Below are 17,581 nucleotides of genomic sequence, written 5' to 3' on the forward strand. Positions count from 1 at the left end.
CAGGACAACTCATCTTATGGTGCAATTGTTGAAGTCAGCAGACAGGATGGCAGGGTTGGCGCAAAGTCAGTTGCTGGGCCTTCTGTTCTTGCTCTTAGCAACTCCTCATGTCCGTTTTCTTTCAGGTCAGCAGGTTCTGATTTTCTGAAGCCAGGGGCTCCCCTAAAACTGAATTTAGGGGCGCTAGGGGAGTGTAGGGTAGTAGCCAATGGGTTACCTACCCCTGCGGTCACTACACACCATATATGGTCACTTCCTGTAGGAAGTGGGCATAACCCTGTCCCAAAGTTCCTATGTTGTACCATCACAAAGATTACCAACTCTGAAAAGTTGTGTCCGCTTCTGGTTCGGCCACCTAAGGGGTGGTACTAGCCTGGGGGTGGGCACGCCTACCTGGCTAGCTAATTTTTCCGCATCAGTCCAGGTGCCAAGGTCTCTGGACAAAGGGGCTCTGCTTCATCTCCTCTGAGGGGAGCCAGATTCGCATTTCAAAGGCAGTGGCTTCTATTAAGCTCGCCTGCCCTGGAAAGCTAATTCGCAGGTAATCCTAGGGTTGGGGGTGTGAACATCTTCCCGAGCAGGCTTGGTTTCTCATCTCTTAAGAGCAAAGGCTCTCATCCTTGGGAGTTAGAAACTCGACTCTGGTGGCAGGCTGGTAGAAACCAGTCAATTATCACACCAGTGGCTGGTAGGTTTTCAAGGGGCACCTCTAAGGTGCTCTCTGGGTGCATGTATTAACACATTCAACTCTGGAATCAGTGTGGGTTTATTAATACGAGATACATCCCTATTTTCAGCGAAGCCATCATGTAACTGGGGAACTCATTTTTACCAGTGTCCAGCACATGTTTTAAAATGGCTTTCCTGTTCACTTGCACTGGTAGTAATAGCACTGGCCAGCACAGGGGCATATCTGCTCATGCAGCTATGTCCTCACATGTACTATAAGCCACCGTGCCATGGGGCTGTAAGGCCTGCTGTAGGGGTGACTTACAAATACTACATGCAGCGTTAGGGGCCATGGCACACAGGATGCTTGTCCGGTCATGTTTTCAGTTATGTCTGCACCAAAACACACAGCCTGCAGTGGCAATCTTGCATGTGTTTGGTGAAGGGTCCCTTAGGGTGGCACAATTCATGCTGCAGCCCTTAGGGACCATCTGTAGTACCTCAGGTCCTAGGTACCAGGGTACCTTTTAGTAGAGACTTACAGAGAGTGCTAAAGGTAATTGCGAATTGGGGGAACAATTGTACAGTTTTGGGAAAGAGATCTGGCACAGGGGACCTGGTTAGCAGGACCGAGTGCACTTCCAGTCTAAATCACATCACGTATTCGGCAAAAAGTGGGGGTTAAAATGTCAAAAAAGGGACCGTTCCTACATCTATAACAAGCTATCTCTAAATAAGCTATCACCCAGACAGGCGACCAAGTTGTCAAACACTGACTCAAGAATTCCTAATAAGATCACACCATGCTCTTAATATGTGGCTGTGTCACAACTTTAAACAACACAGGGCTACTTTGGTTTGCAATGAGGGCAAAGGCCCACGAGTACAAGGTATAACGAGATTTCAGAACTGAGCTGTTAACAGCATTTCTGGATATAACAGGTGATTTAAGTGTGCATTTCCATGAGAGAGAAGTGTTTGATGTTACATGGATGGGCACTCCAGCTGCCTTCTCCAGGCTTCTGCTAAACTCCAAAACAAGACAGAGCTCTATAAAAATCAGCTAATTTGTCAAGGACTCTTGGGGTCATAATTTGCAAGTTCTAATCAGAGTCAGGGTTGCATTTGTGTACATATTACCAATCTCTAATAGTGGCTTATTATAGAGCAGGTTTTCTAAAGCTTTATTTTACAAGCTGAGATTGTGGTGCAAGAATACAGGCTGAAAATGGAGACACTTTCACCATGCTAATGTAGTACTGTGGCTTAGAATAGGGCTCTCTGTATAAAGTCATATGTTCGTTTACCTTGCCTGCTTGTGTCTGCTACCTTCTTATGTGGTAGTGATTCCAGAACGGACTGTGCACAAAACTGATGAGGACCCAGAGGCCCGCAACATGCTCATAATTCATGCTAAAAGTTTAAATCCTTGGGTTCCAGCTGTTCTGTAACATCCCGGTTTGAGACAGGGTTTTGACACCATTCCTCCATGCCATGGTTTGGCACACTAGGATCCTGACTGACTTCTGCTAAGGTTTGGTCTTAAGTACAGCCTGGGACGTTGTACAGTTCTGCCAGCCATGGAACTGTCTTTCTAATACCCGGCCTCCAATACCTGCTATCAAAGCAATCTTCAGATATGTACAGGGGTGACACTTTCTTTGGCTTTGTGTCCACCTAGGTCTTAGATCTCTAGTGACACTAATAACGTGGTCCTTGATTATAAGCTCCCTGCAATTCACTAGGACTTCAAATATGCACAGCATAAGCAACTCCCCTTAACAGTCAGCCAATCCTATTGCGTAATAAGCATGACAGGTAAACGGCATTCTCTTTAAGTGAACCACAAGATAGAATGTCTAATGTACCGGAGCTTCATTATAATATTATTTTACCTCAGGTTTGCAGATGCATATTGATGCATTTCAATGTGTTATATGTATGTTGTAGAGATCTGTAAATATACAATTTTAATAAAATATTTTGAGTCGTGAAAACTTGATTAATCGTCAAAATTTTTACCATGTTGCTGTGAAAACGACATAGGGTGACCAGACGTCCCAGACAATTTCGGCTAAAACAAAGAAATGTCCCGGTTTTTACGGAAGGGTCAAGTGAATCTGCACATTAATCATAGCGTTGTGCAGGCTCACATTTCAACCGGCCCTCTTAGAAAAGGGGAAAGAAGTTCACTTCTTTGAACTCTCCTGCTGCCCTGCAGTGCTTCGCCTCATTCAAGCAGTACAGCAGAAATTAATGAGGTGTGACTTAGGGCTGCAGAGCCCATAGGTCAAGGCCAGGTCCATCAGCAGCTGGACCCTGGAGTGGAGAGGGGATGTGAAAATAATACATATATATACTACCCCCACACCCGTTACATTCAGTAAGTCCCACACAGCGAGATTGCTGAGACATCGTAGGAGGCCACGCCCCCTTTCTCCACAACTCTGCAAACGTGCCTCATGGCGCACTGCTAGTAGGTGGATGAAGACCCCTTGCTATTGAGAGTCCTTGGGGGCCAATTACCCCTCCTGTTGCCTCCAGCTAGTCACACACAGTGGGTTTGCTCAGAGGTTTTTAGTGGCCACACCCTCTTTCTCCACCACTCTGCAAACGCACCTCCTGGCACATGACTGGTTGGGGGATGAAGTTCCTCATCACCAACCTTCTACCATTTGTAATTTCCCCTTTTTATCACTTCTCTCACTCACCAGGATAGGCTTAACCTTAATAGACATGCTTTCTGTTTTTTATTGAATCCTTAATGCGATCGTTTTTATAACCACACATTTTTACAGTATATTTATAACTTAGGAGACTATGTGTCAATATTCTTTCACTTCTTGTAAAGATGCTAATGTCTTGTTTCCTGCCTCCCTCCCCTTTTTAATCAATTGCCTTCACAGGCAGTGTGTTTTCAGGCTTGTTATAACTCTCGTCCTGATGATGATCTATGTATCTTGTTATAGATCGAAACGTTGTCGACTCTTTAAACAGCATGCACGTTAAACTCATGTGTTAAAGCTAGTGCATTACTGTTTACTTCTTAAAAGCTTGCCCCTATTATTTGGATTGGTGATATGCTCGTTTGTTTTGCCTGAAAAAATGTCTACATATATGTGATTGTCTTTATGTTTAGTTTGTCGAAGGATACAGGACTGTGTCCCACTCCATTACGCTCTGTTTGATTTCGAATAATCACGTTCAAAGTATTAAATCTAAATGTCCGGTTGGACATCTGTACTTAGTATAGCACTGATTCTGGTCTATATTAATTGTTCACCTACTTATATATGTTTGAAGAACCAATTGTTTTTCAAAAATAGTAAATACCCAAGGTCCTTCCTACCTTACGGGTTCCCTTGTTTAGAATAAACATCAATAAAAAGGTGACATGCAGGAAGCTCGATTTCTTTTAATAGGGCACCCACTGCATACTCTAAAAAACAGTCAATTGTGGCACACTTAGTTGTTGTGGTGGAGCTCATAGTTCCGTGGCCCAACCTAGCCCCTTACGGACGTGGACGGGCAAAGACGGACCTGCTCCACAGAAGTGCACTTTAAAGCTCTGTTGTGCAAGGCCCCATGTCCTCCATGAAGCAGTGCAGTATGGCCCCTGTAGTTCTCCTCAGCCCTTAAAACAGTGTCACTGTGTCCCGAGCAAAAGGAAACAGAAGTGCTCTTTAAAGCACCATAGTGCTAGGCCCGACCTAACCATGAAGCAGTGCAGTATGGTCCCTATAGTTGCCTGTGGCATCCACAACACTGTCACAGCATTGTGCACAATGAGAAACAGAAGAATGTTTCAAAACACTGTGCTGCAAGGCCCCTCGTCCTCCTCCAGGAAGCAGTGCAGTATGGCCCCCGTAGTCCTCCTCTGCCTCTGCAACACTGTCACAGCATCTCAGCAATGGAAAACAGGGGTGTGCTTTAAAGTGATGTGGTGCAAGTCCCAGCCTTCTCAAGTAAACAGTGCAATATGGCCCCTTTGGTCCTCCTCAGACTCCAAAGCCCTGTCACAGTGTCCTATGCAGGGGGAAACAAATGCACGCTTTAAAGTGCAGTGATACAAGGCCCCTCGTCCTCCTCCAAGAAACAGAGCGGTATAGCCTCTGAAGTCCTCCTCAGTCCCCACAACAATGACATAGTGTCCCACACATCAGGAAACACAAGTACGCTTTAAAGCACTGTGATGCAAGGCCGCTCCTCTCTCAGGAAACAGTGCAGTATGGCCTCTGTAGTAGTCTGCAGTCCCCACAACACTGTCACATGGTCCTCATTTTTAATTCAGCTCCTGCCCTTATACATGAAACCTAGTATTTGTAGGTAAAAGATGTTTGAGCCATCTGCACTTCTCATCTGGTCCTTGCCAGCATTCGTCTGGGTAGGAGTAGCTATGTAGCTCTCAATTTCTCTTAGGGTCCTGCCGCAAGTCTAGCGATTGTATGTACACCAGTGTTTTCCAAACTGAGGGTCATGATCCACTTGATGGGTCATGTCTAGCGAGCTAATGTTTGGTGGTTTAAGAAAGTCAGAGTAGTAAAAACAGTTGCCTTTAAATTCTGTGTTTACCTTATCACCCTTGCAGGTGACTCAAAGACAAAAATTTAAGGCTGCTTTATTCTTCTAACATGAGGATTGGTGTTTACTTTTCTTTCTCTGACCGCTAATTTTGCCACTGGATTCAAGCTAGCCTGGCTGATGAGGGCTGTTAGCCCAAAACCGGTCCCGGGATGCTTGTTTCCGGTCCAGGGAAAACATGGCTTGGCAGTTCGCTCTGGACTGTTCCCATGATGCACAGGGTCAAGACCAATTTGCATATAGCTATGTCTGAACTGGGGTGGCAAAGTGAGTTAAAGAACGATGATGGATTCAACCCAGATCTGTGACTGGGTGTGAGTGTCTGAAAAGTTTCAACGCTCCGTCCATCATCTCCTTGTGTTTGCTCTGACTGCAAAGTGAAAGGAGTTTTTAAAGTGAATTATGTGACAATGTAGAATGTTGTTTTTTGCAATACACAACAAAATGTAAATACCTGTAAATGAACTGTACACATCCAGCAGTTAGGAAAGCAGTAATTAAGCACTGTATTATGAAGTGTGTGGAATTGGATTAAAACAAATCAAGACACTTACTTGGCCATGCTCAGATGATTCAGAGAAACCCGATTCCCACACAGTATAATTTGTGTGTATATGGTTCTATCAGTAAAACTGTATGTGTGTGCAAATTTAGTGGACATTTCAACGGAAAATGTGTTGACTGTTGTTAGAAAAGGTAGACGGACCGGGAGGGCCGGCCGGGGTCAGGGGGAGAGGTCTCCGGGGAGAGCCGTCTCCAGTGATCGTACAGACAAGTAACTTCCCCCCCCACAGACAGATATCACACACGGATAAGGTTCAGTGTTCTTTATAAGCACTTATTTAAGGTACGGTTGAATGGTACAAGGAGGTCTGGACTCAGGGGTCCCCTCGATTAGAGTCTCGCAAGGTAGGGAAGGGGGTAGCGGGACAGTCTATTTACCAATCAGGTAGTTCGGATGAGAGGATGATGAGCTCACAATCCTCGAGCTTGGTGGTTAGGTGGTACGGTCCGCGGCAGCGCCAGCAGGTCCCGGTGCGGATGGTCGTTACAACGGGCCGCGGCAGCGCCAGCAGGTCCCAGGAAGATGAAGGTTGCAGAAGGCCGCGGCAGCGCCAGCAGGTCCCGGTGAGGATGGTCGTTACAACGGGCCGCGGCAGCGCCAGCAGGTCCCAGGAAGATGAATGTTGCAGAAGGCCGCGGCAGCGCCAGCAGGTCCCGGTGAGGATGGTCGTTACAACGGGCCGCGGCAGCGCCAGCAGGTCCCAGGAAGATGAATGTTGCAGAAGGCCGCGGCAGCGCCAGCAGGCAGGACGAGGGTTCACAAGAGCGGCTACGGCAGCGCCAGTAGACCGTCAAGGTTGAGTTCACTCGGTGTCTCTCGACTCCAGGATACAACTGCCTTCCTGCTCCGGAGCTGCCTCAGTTATAGGGCTGGTGCCCTTTGATGTCCGGACCCTCGCACTTGGAGGTCGGAGGGTCCGGGATGAAGGTGTCCAGACACCCAGCAGGGGGTGGAGCCAGTGCCTGGGGGAGCTGGGGGCGATCGGCACCTGGCGGGGGAGAGCCCTTGGTACTTCTTTCTCCCATTGACCTGCCAAGTGGTCCGCTCACCTCCTGGGTGGATGGTGGTGCCGGGATGTCGGGGCCGGCCAGGCCCGGGGTTAGGGTCGAGGTGAGGCCATGCGGCCGCGTGGTGCAGGGCCCAAGAGGGCGGCTTGACCCGGCCGGGGAAGCCGGTGGGGCTGGACCCCGTGATGAGTAGGGGTCCGAGGGCAGAGGGTCCGTCGGAAGACGGAGTACGGGTGCTTGTCGCGGGGGTATGCCAGGTGGGCCGGAGTTCGGGCCTTGTCGTGCGGGGAGGGAGCAAACCGTCTGTGAGGCCTGTCCAACATGCGTCCCCCCCAGCTGAAGGCGGGGAGAGTCACCCATCTCCTTGGGGACTCTCTTCGTCGAGGCGGAAAAAGCGGGACAGGCCATCCGCGTTGGCGTGGTCTTGGCCTGGTCGGTGCTCCACGGTGAAGTCCATTCCCTGCAGGGAAATGGACCAGCGCAAGAGTTTTGGGTTCTCCCCCCGCATCTGCATCAGCCATTGCAGGGGTCGATGGTCGGTTTGTACCCGGAAGTGGGTACCGAAGAGATAGGGTCGGAGCTTTTTGAGGGCCCACACTACTGCAAATGCCTCCCTCTCGATGGTGCTCCAACGCTGTTCTCGGGCCAGGAGACGTTGACTGATGAAGGCCACTGGCTGGTCATGACCTTCGGGGTTCAACTGAGAGAGGACGGCTCCGATGCCGTGGTCGGAGGCGTCGGTCTGCACCACAAATTCCCGACTGTAATCGGGGGCCTGGAGCACCGGGGCGGTGCACAGGGCGGCCTTCAGCTCCTCGAAGGACGCTTGACAATCAGGAGTCCAGTTGACCCGCTTCGGTTGGTTCTTGGATGTGAGACCCGTGAGGGGCCCCACGATGCTGCCGTAGTCCTTCACGAACCGCCGGTAGTAGCCGGTGAGCCCCAAGAAGGCTCGGACCTCGGTCTGGGTGACGGGGGGCTGCCAGGACTGGATGGCCGCAATCTTAAGTTGTAGTGGGGCCACTAGCCCGCTTCCCACTTGGTGCCCAAGGTAGGTCACAGACCCTTGGCCAATTTGGCACTTGCCGGCCTTAATGGTGAGGCCGGCCCGCTGGAGGGCTTGTAGGACCTCTTGGAGGTGACGGAGGTGGTCGGACCAGTGGCGGCTGTATACAGCGATATCGTCCAGGTAGGCAGCGCTGAATTCTTCGAGCCCCGCCAAGACCTGGTTCACAAGGCGTTGGAACGTGGCGGGGGCATTCTTCATGCCAAAGGGCATGACCTTAAATTGATAGTGGCCATCGGGGGTGGAGAAGGCTGACCGTTCCTGAGCCCTGGGTGTGAGGCCGATCTGCCAGTAGCCCGCCGTTAGGTCGAAGATACTAAGGTAGCGGGCGGCCCCCAGCCGGTCGATCAGCTCGTCTGCTCGGGGGATGGGATGAGCGTCGGTCCGGGTGACAGCGTTCACGCCCCGGTAGTCGACGCAGAATCTTAGTTCAGGTGCGGTGCCGGGGGCAGCGGCCTTGGGAACTAATACAACCGGACTGGCCCAGGGACTGTCCGAGGGCTCGATGACCCCGATCGTGAGCATCTTGGCCACTTCCGCCTGTATGCAGGCCCGTACCCGATCTGGTACGCGGTAGGCCCGGTGCCGGACAGGGGGACTGTCCCCGGTGTCTACGTCGTGCAAACACCAAGGGGTGACCCCGGGGGTGAGGGAGAACAGGGCAGCGAACTGCAGCAGGAGGTCCCGGCAGTCCTGGCGTTGCTCCGAGGTGAGGGCGTCAGAGAGCCGGACCCCGTCCACGGAGCCGTCCTTCTCCTGAGTCTTCAGGAGATCCGGGAGGGGCTCGGAGTCTTCTTCTGTACCACTGTCTGTAGCCATCAAGAGGCTTAGTTCGGAGCGCACAAAGTGTGGTTTGAGCCGGTTGGTGTGGAGGACCCGAAGGGGGTTCCGGGGGGACCTCATGTCGATGAGGTAAGTGACGGGGCTTTTACGCTCGACCACTTTGAAGGGCCCCGTCCACTTATCTTGCAGGGCACATGGTTCGGTGGGGGACATCACCCATACTTGCTGCCCAGGCTCGAATTCAACGGAGGAGGCATTGTGATCATACCACCTCTTCATGTCCTCCTGGCTGGCCTCGAGGTTCGCCTTGGCCATCTCCCTGAAGCGCCGGGTCTGGTTTCGTAAGGCCAGGATGTATTTGAAGACGTCTGGAGGGGTCGTTAAGGGGGCCATCTCCCAACCTTCCTTGACTAGGCTGAGGGGCCCTCGCACAGGGTGTCCGTACAGGAGTTCGAAGGGGCTAAAACCGAGGGACTTCTGGGGAACTTCCCGGTAGGCGAAGAGGAGGCACGGGAGCAGTACATCCCACTGGCGACGGAGAGGCTCTTCCAATCCCCCAATCATCCCCTTGAGGGTGCGGTTAAAACGCTCCACTAGTCCGTTCCCTTGGGGGTGATAGGGGGTCGTGAATCTGTAGGTGACCCCGCATTGTTGCCAGAGGGACTTCATGTATTTAGATATGAAATTCGTACCTCGGTCGCTGACGACTTCTCGGGGGAAGCCTACCCGGGAGAAGATCCCCATCAGGGCCCGGCCAACCACCGGAGCTGTCACTGTCCGTAGGGGTACCGCCTCGGGGTAGCGGGTGGCATGGTCCACTAGTACCAAGATGAACCTGTGTCCTTGTGCCGTGCGGGGGTCCAAAGGCCCCACAATGTCTATCCCCACCCTCTCGAACGGGGTGGTGACCACAGGGAAGGGTTGCAGAGGGGCCTTCAGCTTCCGACCACTCTTCCCGCTGGCTTGGCATGTGGGGCAAGATCGGCAGTGGTTCAGGACGTCATTCCTCATTTTCGGCCAGAAAAAGTGGGTCACCAGGCGACTGTACGTTTTGTCCTGGCCCAGGTGTCCAGCCAGGGGGACATCGTGGGCTAAGTTGAGCAGAAAGTCTCGGAAGCGGAGCGGTACCACCAGAACTCGACCGGCCCCCAGCTCGGCGATTCTTTGCTCGCTGTAGAGCAGGTCGTTATCCCAGTAGACCCAGTGGGTTCCGGTGGTGTCCCCGGCGTTTTGGGTACTGGCTTGTTGGCGGAGTCCCTCGAGGGAGGGACAGGTCTTTTGTTCCTGGCGGAACTGTTCTTGGGTGGGCCCCCCTTCTTGACGCCACTGAGCCAGATCCGGAAGGTCCTGGTGTTGCGCGTCTTCTTCGGTAGTCGGGTCCGGGAGGTCGGACTCGCCGTTGTCCTCTACGGGGGCAACCGGGGGCGGAGGTGCTGGCCATTCGGTTTCTTCGGATCGGGGGGCGGCACGGGCGGCCATGGATCGGGTGGTTATGCAGGCCCAGTCCGGGAGGCCCAGCATCCCCAGGTGCTCTCTTTTCTCGACGGTGGCCCACGGGGAACTCTCGAGGTCATTCCCCAGGAGGCAGTCCACGGGGGCATCGTCCCGGACCGTCACCTTCAGTAGGCCGGAGACCCCTCCCCATTCAAACGGGACGCAGGCCATCTTACACATACTCTCAGAGTTATCTGCCGAGCGGACGGGGCAGAGAATGTTCGGCAGGATCTGCTCGGGCTTCACCAGATGACAGCGGACGGCCGTCACGCTGGCGCCGGTGTCACGCAAGGCCTCGGCTCTCTGTCCATTAATGGTCACCCACTGACCGTATTTTCTGGTGTTGGCGGGTAGGGGAGCCCGCGGAACCATGTCTCTTCCCCCTAAGCATGCCAGGACCATGGCGGCCGGTTCCCACCCTTGCTGGGCCGGCTCGTACTCTTCGTGTCCCTCCGATGATTGCTCTTCCCCTAGGGCAGCGGCTGCTACCTGGCGGGGCTTGGGTGTTTGGTTTAGCGGGCAGTTCGGGTCGTTGGCGTAGTGGCCTAGTCGCTGGCACCGGTGGCACGTGACGTTGGCTCGGTACCCAGGCCGCAACGGGGGGTTGCCCCGGCCGGCCGGAGGCGGGGTGCTGGCCACGGGTGTTGCTGGTAAGGCGTCTCTCCCTCGCCCCGGGCCCCCTCCTCCTCCCCGAGGACGGTGCTGGCCTTGGTTGCTTCTGTTCTGGTCGTGTGGCCCTCTCCGGCCCACTCGGGTGCTTTCCCACCGGTCAGCTTCGGCGGCGAGCTGCCGGGGGTCAGTCAGCTTACTGTCGAGTAGGTGCTGCCTGAGCTCGACGAAACAGTTGTTTGACAGGTGCTCCCATACCATAAGGTTGAAGAGTTGTTCGTAGGTGGTGACCTGACTTCCCTTGATCCAACCCTCGAAGGCCCGGCTGAAATAGTTCACGTATTCCACCCAAGTTGTACCTGGGATCCGGGTGCAATCTCTGAACCTCTGGCGGTACATCTCGGGCGTGAGGCCGTAGCGGGTGAGGAGGGCAGCCTTCATGTGGTCGTAGGACGACATTTGGTGATCGGGGAGCTGCAGCAGGGCATCGCGACCCTCGTTGATAAATCTCCCCCAAAGTCCGGCTCCCCAATCACTCCGGTCGATCCGGTGGGAGGTCATGGCGATCTCATAGGCTTTAAACCACTGTTGTATGTCGTCTTCTCGGACATATTCGCGGACAACATCCTTGGGGATGTGAACTTTTTTCTCACTTGGCCCCGGGGTGTGTGGTCGCTCAGGCACTCCCAGTTCCTTATTCTGTTTGCGCAGTTCTATTTCCGCTAGTCGGCGCTCGTGCTCGAGCGTTATTTTTTTCTCTTCCAGCTCTCTCTGTCTCTGCTTTTCTTCTCGTTCCTCTCGAAGCCGCATATGCTCGAGGTTGAGTTTCTGTTCAGCTAACTTGAGTTCCCCATCCATCTTGAGTCGTGCCATCTCCAACTCGTGTAATCTGACTCTGTCTCTTTCTCGGATCTCCTCCTGTGGGAGGCCCGTTCCCCGCTCCTCGGGAGCCGTGGCGTTCTCCTCTGGTGTGACGCTGTTTTGGTCGGAGGGTCCTGTGACCCCAGTTTCTGTCCATGACTCAAGAGCGCGCTTTAGATCATCCTTGGTACTCAGGCCGGTGGTAGCAATGCCAAGTTCTATGCAAAATTGTCTCAGTTCGCGGTGGTTGTATTCTTCTAATTTCTCCATTTGGAATTTCTCGGTGGAGCTGCTATCTTTGGTCGACATCGTGCTTATGTCGTGGGGTGAGCTACTCTCTGTACGATTACGCGTTGATTCGGATCGCGCCGCTGGCCACCAATGTTAGAAAAGGTAGACGGACCGGGAGGGCCGGCCGGGGTCAGGGGGAGAGGTCTCCGGGGAGAGCCGTCTCCAGTGATCGTACAGACAAGTAACTTCCCCCCCCACAGACAGATATCACACACGGATAAGGTTCAGTGTTCTTTATAAGCACTTATTTAAGGTACGGTTGAATGGTACAAGGAGGTCTGGACTCAGGGGTCCCCTCGATTAGAGTTCTCGCAAGGTAGGGAAGGGGGTAGCGGGACAGTCTATTTACCAATCAGGTAGTTCGGATGAGAGGATGATGAGCTCACAATCCTCGAGCTTGGTGGTTAGGTGGTACGGTCCGTGGCAGCGCCAGCAGGTCCCGGTGCGGATGGTCGTTACAACGGGCCGCGGCAGCGCCAGCAGGTCCCAGGAAGATGAAGGTTGCAGAAGGCCGCGGCAGCGCCAGCAGGTCCCGGTGAGGATGGTCGTTACAACGGGCCGCGGCAGCGCCAGCAGGTCCCAGGAAGATGAATGTTGCAGAAGGCCGCGGCAGCGCCAGCAGGTCCCGGTGAGGATGGTCGTTACAACGGGCCGCGGCAGCGCCAGCAGGTCCCAGGAAGATGAATGTTGCAGAAGGCCGCGGCAGCGCCAGCAGGCAGGACGAGGGTTCACAAGAGCGGCTACGGCAGCGCCAGTAGACCGTCAAGGTTGAGTTCACTCGGTGTCTCTCGACTCCAGGATACAACTGCCTTCCTGCTCCGGAGCTGCCTCAGTTATAGGGCTGGTGCCCTTTGATGTCCGGACCCTCGCACTTGGAGGTCGGAGGGTCCGGGATGAAGGTGTCCAGACACCCAGCAGGGGGTGGAGCCAGTGCCTGGGGGAGCTGGGGGCGATCGGCACCTGGCGGGGGAGAGCCCTTGGTACTTCTTTCTCCCATTGACCTGCCAAGTGGTCCGCTCACCTCCTGGGTGGATGGTGGTGCCGGGATGTCGGGGCCGGCCAGGCCCGGGGTTAGGGTCGAGGTGAGGCCATGCGGCCGCGTGGTGCAGGGCCCAAAAGGGCGGCTTGACCCGGCCGGGGAAGCCGGTGGGGCTGGACCCCGTGATGAGTAGGGGTCCGAGGGCAGAGGGTCCGTCGGAAGACGGAGTACGGGTGCTTGTCGCGGGGGTATGCCAGGTGGGCCGGAGTTCGGGCCTTGTCGTGCGGGGAGGGAGCAAACCGTCTGTGAGGCCTGTCCAACAACTGTAAATGACAACATGCTACTATAAGATGCTTTAGTTGCATTCAAGGATGATGAGTGTCCTAGAAGGTGTGGCGCTATTTATGGCCTTCCCCACTAGTAAATCCAGTACCTCAGATTTGGAATTCTTCAGGTATGATAAATTGGCCTCATTATGATGCTGTCCCCCAAAATTGTGCAGAAAAAATTAATTACGTAAAATGCAAATCTGTCTATCATGCTATATTTTAGTTTGAAATGTGTCCTCACACATAGACATATGATGTGTAAATATGCAAAGTGAAATAATGGTGCCATTTTGGCAAATTTGCACAACAAGCATAATGTGAAAATCCAGAAATTACAGGAATTATGCCACTGTAATTTAACTTTCGCCCAAAGCAATCCTAATTTCCGTGCTGTTTTGAGAGCTGTGGGCCCCACCAGTGATAGTGTTTAATTGAAGTAGCAAGGTTGTGCTGAGCCCTAATGCAAGCAGAGAAAATAGGTCTACCAATCGTTGCTATGGTGGTAAATAAATAGTAACAATTAGAGTGTAGGGAGTCCCTGGTCCATTAGGTCAGTTCACCTGCTGCACTATTGATAGTAAGCCCCGTGTGTTTCTTTAAGAATTCCAAAGAGCCTTCTACTGCCAACTTTAAACTACATTTCTGGCTTTATTACACTCAAGGTTCAATTATTTTGCTATAAACACTGCGTTCCCAATATGTATTCAATGTAAAGTTCAAGTCAGCATATACAGCAAGTGTGAATCTGCCTATAGATACTACATTTTCTGCTAGGGAGGTCAGAAACAGTTGTTCCGGTCTAGAAACCTTTTTCCTGCACTGATAAGCAGCTGAAATGCACCACAAATATGTAGCACCATGTAATATGCTGGTGCCGTTTCTCTCCATGGAATCATACTTTAAAGAAATGATTTGGTTAATTGTACCAAATCGTTTGGTTTGTTTCTCTAATCATATTTGTTTAAAAATATTCAACTTAGATTGGCAAAAGAATTCACAGTTGTGGAATTTGTTACATATTTCATGTATTCACTTACAGGTTGCAATGAAATGAACACTTTGCGATTTGAAATTGTAGGTTTTGGCCGCTCATTGGGTGTGTACAATTGTCACATACATGCACATTCCGTGGACGCTGAAATAAATACAGTGCAGACATAATGTTAAACATATGTAGGACCCCATCTCTTTTTTTTTTGCTGAATGCTCCTTTCCGTTGCACTTTCAAGTGCAAAACCAAAACGGGCTGTGAATGGGATGGGGGATGGGGAGAGGTACTCCTTTCATTCCACAGCACGAGGTTCAGCGCTTTGACTGTGACCTCTGTCTCCAGGCCCAGAAGTCAAAGGATGCAATCTGCATACATTCACACCTGAATGCCGGTCACTTAGGGTGCTTCCATAGAAACCTTTGTTTTGTTAATGCAGCGCTTCTGCTCCAACAGCTACTGATGGCAGTGTGTCTTTGAATGTCTTTATTTTGTAAAAGCCTACTTGCAGGACCTGCTTATGTCCTTGTTTAGTAACAGTAACCTGTTTGTACTTCGTGTCACAGCTTTATTTTTTGTCATATTAAAGGGAACACAGGAAACCAGGGGAAATTCCCAACATTCTGAAAGGTTTTCTTTACGTTTTTCTGATCTGGGCAGCCAAAGCATTTCTCATTTTTAAGCCCGTAAGAGATAGAAGAGGAAATGCTGCATTCCGTTCTGGTGGGACAGTGCTTATTGTGAAATAAGTGACACAAGTTCATCCACAAGAATCTCAGGACACTAAAAACGCCATGGTTTGGGGCAGTAGGGCCTTCAACCCCTTTTGTAACTGAAGAAAAGTACTGTCATCATAGGTAGACCAGGAGCCAGAGATGTAGTTAAGTAGATTTATTGGTTCAAGTAAGATGTTACCCCACCGGGAGCAGCATCCTGCTGCTCAGCCCCACTCAAACTAACTGATCACTCATTCAAAGCATGCACACACCCAACATTCTATGACATCACACTCATGCAGGCTGAGCAGCCAGGACTAGGAAGTATAGGATGTAACAACCACCATGACGTGCATTGAGCATTGGGTGTCAATGTCCAGGGAAACTGCAAAAACCTCAATTATGACACAAGTGCATCGTATTTAAATGATGTGATGAGGTCTGCAGGCCATGATACTAGGGTATCTCTGCAAAAGCACTGTCTGTATCTCATTCCTGGACTTGCATAGTGTAGACCAAAAAGGTACACTGTGAAAAAAATAGCACACACGAATATGATGTTACTAAAACATCATCTCTATATAAGCACATGATGCAAATGAGTTTGAAATTATGCTTTGCTTTATCCTGCACTGGGAGTAGGCCACAAAGATAACTTACTAGGCTGAGAGCCAGACTACACTGGGGGATCACTGATGGGTTAAGTCCTGCATTATCATAGCTAAAACTTGGGTGAAATTTAAGTTGCACTGACCTAATTCACAAGAATTTGGAAATATCAGGCCACACTTCTTTCTTGAAATTCCCAAAATGATGCCATTACGCCACTTTGCATAATTATACACCGTTCATGGTAAGCATTTACTGCAAATGCAGCAATTTGTTGTAAAGTGGGTTTTGTTTGCTGAGCTCATGTTTAAATGCTATCCTGGTCTAAAAATTGATGGAAGGATGCATTACATGCTAAAATATAATGCAAAAGGATAGATATTTTCACGTGGTTTTGTTATAATTCCATGCACTTCCACAACTGCAAATTATGCAAATGTTACACACTCCGAATAAACATATATTTGTCCAATGCATTGATAGTTTGTAGGAATATGTTTGTTCCTATGTCTTTTCCACCTTCAACACTGCACATAGCGTTGCACAAACAAAGATATGCTACACTGACAAAACGAGTTTTCTTGGCTTTTAAAGGAATTACATGGGTTTTCTGAATCTTCTTTAACACATAAGGCCTGGTTACATTTTGCACTGTACTGGTGGAGTGGATACTCTGCACCTGTAAACACAGTGAGGCAACAAGCTGCCAATACCATGCAATTACAATGATTGTAGAAACCCTAGCACACGTAATATTCAAAATATTGTTCTTTTTCAATGTTATTCACACAAAAACAGTAGATCAATCAGTTGAGTTCTTTTTCTTTTTTTTTCTTTAATCAAACTTCAGGTTTCCAGTGAGTAAAACGCTCTAAGCCAAAACGTGTTTCGTTGCCTCAGTATTTTCGTACATGTGACTTGTTCACGGCTAGGTAACAAAACAATATGATAGCTTGTATTACATTTTAATTGCATCCATTTGTCTCTTAAAAAACAAATGTGCTACCAGGGGAGAGTAGCAAGAAAAGGTGCCTGTGCGTGCATATGATAGAGTGACAATACAATTCTGGTTTTAAACCAAAGCGACAAAATTTCCCATAATTTTATTTCATTTTAAGACAGGGATTCAAGTGCAAGCGTGAGAACTGAAAGTGTATGTGATAGAATGAAGTTTTATATGCTTTTGCACCCAGTTCCACGGAAAAGGAATAGAGTAAGAAATGAGTCTTAAAATGTCACCCTGTGACCATTGACAAACAAAAGAGAAACCACCACTTCAATCATAAGGTTGATCAACCTCTTAAACATAAAGTATGCAGTGAAATTCAAAAAACCGAGACAACCAACCTGAACGGTAATACTGTTTTGGAGTCTATTAGACACAAAAAAGCACATGTATATATCAGTATAAGTTTTACTGATCCTTTCTTAAGTCACATGCTGCACTCAATGTATGTGCCCCCAAGATTAGAATCAATATACATACTCTTAATGTGGCGATAATTCCAGGCCACATTAATCCTGTGGCGTAGGGTGTCCTCCAAATTTATTAAAAGGTTTTTAGCTCAGCTGTGCGATAAATAAACACCCTTCTTCTATAGCTAGGCTTCCAAATCTAAGTAGGAAATATAAAGCGGGAGAGAAACGATCTTGCTTACTAACGGGGTAATCTGTTAGACGTACTCCTATGTTAAGGCAGTACCTAAGCTCCGCGCTCTAACGCGGCATAATACAAATTAGCACAGCACTTCTTACCTGAAAGTAATGCCAGTGTTCTGTGTAACAGACCCCACGCCAGACTCCTCGTGTGCGAGAGCCAGCATCATTCTGTAGTTCGTCCTAATGAGTACGCCCGCACGGTCATGTGATTACGTCAAGTGCGTGATCATGTAGGCGGTTGATAGACAGCGCCATGTTTGAATGGGCTGAAAGATTATGTGTAGTCGGAGAAACCGGTGTTTCTCTACGTCAATATCCAGGACGTGTAAATTTATTGGTTTGCTGATCGTCCCTGATAACTTGTCCCAAAGTGTA

The 17,581-nt window shown here is 50.4% G+C and overlaps 1 long non-coding RNA gene across 1 annotated transcript in view; it reads right to left on the reverse strand.

Annotated features, from left to right (window-relative positions):
- The window catches only part of LOC146871252 (uncharacterized), a 195,089-nt gene extending 177,717 nt beyond the window's left edge, over nucleotides 1–17,372 (reverse strand). The window contains exons 1-2 of the long non-coding RNA XR_014959530.1: nucleotides 17,303–17,372; nucleotides 17,034–17,162 (exon numbers count right to left, since the gene is read on the reverse strand). This is a non-coding gene — a long non-coding RNA (uncharacterized LOC146871252). The remainder of the gene's footprint in view (nucleotides 1–17,033; nucleotides 17,163–17,302) is intronic.
- Between the last annotated feature and the right edge of the window lie 209 nt (nucleotides 17,373–17,581).

Source organism: Triturus cristatus, chromosome 1_1 (genome assembly GCF_964204655.1).
Source record: "Triturus cristatus chromosome 1_1, aTriCri1.1, whole genome shotgun sequence".
NCBI lineage: Eukaryota > Metazoa > Chordata > Amphibia > Caudata > Salamandridae > Triturus > Triturus cristatus.